At 40.2% G+C, this 3,916-nt stretch overlaps 1 pseudogene; it reads right to left on the bottom strand.

The window, feature by feature from the left end:
* Positions 1-3,101: 3,101 nt before the first annotated feature.
* On the bottom strand, positions 3,102-3,453 carry LOC118670249 (annotated as a pseudogene).
* Positions 3,454-3,916: the final 463 nt, after the last annotated feature.

Raw genomic sequence — 3,916 nt, 5'->3', positions numbered from 1 at the left:
GAAAACCTTTTATATTATATTTTAGTTGTACCTTCCAGGGGCCATATTTTCAAATCATGTGTATCTAACAAATATTGACTAGGGTTTTACTGTGGCTAAGATGTCGCCTTAAGTCACAGGGATACAATGATGAGCAAAGCAAATGTGTATTTCAATGAGGTAATCTTGATAACAGACATTTATCAAACTTCCACTGTGTTTTGTGCTCTGTGTTAGCACCTGGGAATGTAAAAATCAACAAGGTAGAGCCCCTGTCATCAAAGATATTTCCATATACATAGAGATTCAAAGAAGCATGGCTTATAAATTCCTATTGAGAGTTAGATATAATGGATTCACTCATTCATCAATAAAAAGGGACCTGAGATGATTCTAATAACATAGTACTTACTCTTCAAGGCTTTGGAGGAAATTTTTAAAAAAGTATAATATACGTCCCTCCCTTAGAAAGATTGTAATTGAAACAAGGAACAAATATGCAATTGACAACTATTTAATGGATCTTTATTATACACATGTTCATTGTCTTCACTTAGGGCTTCTTAATTATCTTCTTCCCTAGAGACATTGTTTTGAGAGATTTTGTACAAAATTTTTTTTCTAACGATTAATTTTTCATATTTTATTGCTCAAAGATAAAAAAAAATTGGCAACTAGAGCTTCTGACTAATATGAAACAATTTGTATTTGTTCATTCTTGGGGATACAAGGTTGAAAAGACCCAAGTTCCTGACCTTGAGCTAGCAGTCCAGGGAGGAAGACAGACAAGTGATTATATTGTAATGTGGCAAGTTCTACAACAAAAGATGAAACCAAATTTGGTGGCGAGGGGGGTTTCCTAACTGTTATAGACAGGGCAAGTCTTCATTCAGAAAGAACTGTCTGAGTTGAGTCTTGAGAAATGATGATCTAATTAGGTTGAAGGCACAATGTGAAAATGAAGGAAAGTGTGAGAGAGCATATTTCATAGCTTATATACTGAAGATAAGGTATGATTGGGAGGATGCGGCAAGAATGAGGTTGCAGATGATGATAAAGACTTAATTGTGTAGGATTTTTAACGCCTAGTGATAAAGATTTTAAGGATATGTGATCAAATCTGCATTTTAGAAAGATCACCTCCATGGCTGTGTGGATGGACCAAAGAGCCAAGACTATTGGTAGTCCACAGTTGTGGCAGAAGTCCAGGCTGGAAATGCTGATAGTTGTAAATAAGGTAGTGTAGGGACAATGAAGATTTAAATATTTATGACCAAAAAGCCAAGAAATTATGTCTGCATATGTTATTGGCAAATCAAACAAATTGCTTATTAACTTAAAGAATAAAAATAAGCAAATGCAATAGACAAAATACACATGCTAAACAGCATCTCAAGGGTCTCCTTTATATCATCTTGAGCATTTTGCTAGTCTGTGGAGCCTGAGGGGTTGGAGAACCTGGCAAAGCTATTCTAGGCAATCAAAGCACAGATGATTATCCAAATATAAACAAGGCATGTCTGAATATATTCAGCTCAAGATTTTTAAAGTGGTGGAGGAATTAATTAACCTTACTGTGATAATCATTTCACAATGTATCAAATCATCACATTGTACACATTAAACTTACACAATGTTACATATCAATTATATTTCAACTAGAGGCCCATTGCAGGGATTCATGCACCAGTGGGGTCCCTCAGCCTAGCCTGCACCCTCTCACAATCCGGGACTCCTCGGGGGATGGAGAGCTGGTTTCGGCCCAATCCTTGCAGGCCAGGTGGATGGTCCCTTGGCCTGGCCTATGCCGATTGGGCTGAAACTGGCCCGGTGCATGAATTCAGTCATGTTTCTATGCCTGTGCACTGAGTGTCTGCCCCCTGTTGGTCAGTGTGCATCATAGCTACTGGTCAAACGGTTGGACACTTAGCATATTAGCCTTTTATATATATAGACTGGAAGCCCATTGCAGGAGGATTCCTGCAAGTCCCGGCTGGGGGCGGGGCTTAGGCAGCCCATTCGCGCCACCACCCAGGGCCGCACACGGGGGTCCTGGCTGGGGGCGGGGCTTAGGCGGCACACGGGGGCTCGGATGGCGGCTCATGCTGGCCGGCCCTGTCTGCGGTATGCAAATTAGCCGCCATCTTTGTTGGCGGCTAATTTGCATATCACACTGATTAGCCAATGGGAGGCGTAGCGAAGGTATGGTCAATTACCATGTTTGTCTATTATTAGATAGGATAATGCTGGCGGGGGGGCAGGGGAGGGAAGACCACCACAAAATAAAGCAAGTACAGACATACCGTAATATATTGCAGGTTTGGTTCCAGATCACTGTAATCAAACAAGTATCACAATAAAGTGAGTTGTAATCTTTTTGCTGGTTGAGGGTTTTGCGCACAGTTTGTTAAAAAAAAAAAAAAAAAGCTGTGGGACATTTACACAATGAAATACTATGCAGCTATAAAAAAGGGGATCTCTTACCCTTTGGGACAGCATGGATGGACCTGGAAAATATTATGCTAAGTGAAATAAGCCAATCTGAGAAAGCAAACATCACAGGATCTCACTTATTTGTGAATGAATTGACCAACAAAAGACCCGAAGCATGGAGGCATGGAACAGACTGACATACCTCAATGTGCGGTTGGGGGGATGAGAAGAGATAAACCAAAAAATGTATATACTTATATGCAAAGTCCATGGACATGGGCAATAGGGTAGTGAAGACCTGGGAGGGCGGGTAGGGGCTGGGAGGAAGAGGGTAAAGGAGAGAGGGGGGAATGGGAGATATATGTAATACTATCAACAATAAAAAATTATAAACAAAAAAGAACATGGCAGATAAACTTATAAGAGCAACTCTAACCCCTCACTCAGGCAATTGCATGAATCTCACTCTTTCCATTATTCTAACATTTTTGATTGTATGTAAATGGATATCTGCCCATGATTTTTAATAGTGTTTTAAGAAGAAAGCATAACTTACCTCAAAGCCTCTTAGTAGTTCTCCTTCATCTGTGTCTCCTTTTTCTTGGTTGTATCTTTTTAAAAAATGTCTCATGGATTTTTAAGTAGAATGTGACTCTCCATTGGTACCAAAAAAAAGATTCTTAAAAAAATTTTTTTTTTTTTTTATCCAAAATGTGTTTATTGGGATGGTTTCCCACTCATCTTGATTTGAGGTGCGTTTAGTGCTGCTTCCTTCTGAAGGAGCATCCTCTGTAAGCCTTGCTTTTCCTCCTGTTGGCTGACAGAGAACAGTGGAGCAACCAATGCACAAAACTACCGTTTGTGCATGGCTAAAGACGGTGGTGATTTTGTAGCATCCTGGGCACTTCACGTCCATAAAGTAGGAGTTGGGGCTCTGCACCAGGCACTTCTTCTTGTGCTTCTTCTTCTCCTCCTCCTCCGGGGAGGTGTGCAGGAGATCCTTGGCGAGAGGCATGTCGCCGCCAGAAAGTTAAAAAAGTTTTTTAAAAAGAAATGCAACACCTGTGGAGTGGAACAAAACAAAGCACAGAAAACAAGGTATGACTGCAATGATATTCTCTGATGGTGTAGTACTGAAAAAAAGAAAGATGTTTTCCACACCAAGAACAATTCTAACATTCACTACTCCCCGGGATTTCTATTCTATTGTCAACACTATCAGAGCTTGTGAATGAGAGCAGTTTGGAAGCTGCTTTTGGGACGTTAGCTCTCTTAACGATTGAACAGATGAAGTTTGTTGTTTGTTTAAAGTGAACAGCCCAAAACACTGAAATTCACCTCTTAATATACTTAAGTTTACAGAGTAATTTTTCTGTTTTGTTTTTGTTTTTGTTTTTTTTAAAGTAAAACAGCCCAGCTGATGTGGCTCAATGATTGAGCATCAACCCATGAACCAAGAGGATACCGGTTTGATTGCCTGTCAGGGCACCTGCCCAGGTTTCAG

This window comes from Myotis myotis, unplaced genomic scaffold (genome assembly GCF_014108235.1).
Source record: "Myotis myotis isolate mMyoMyo1 unplaced genomic scaffold, mMyoMyo1.p scaffold_m19_p_15, whole genome shotgun sequence".
In the NCBI taxonomy this organism is placed as follows: Eukaryota; Metazoa; Chordata; class Mammalia; order Chiroptera; family Vespertilionidae; genus Myotis; species Myotis myotis.
This window is presented reverse-complemented; position numbering and strand designations above follow the sequence as displayed.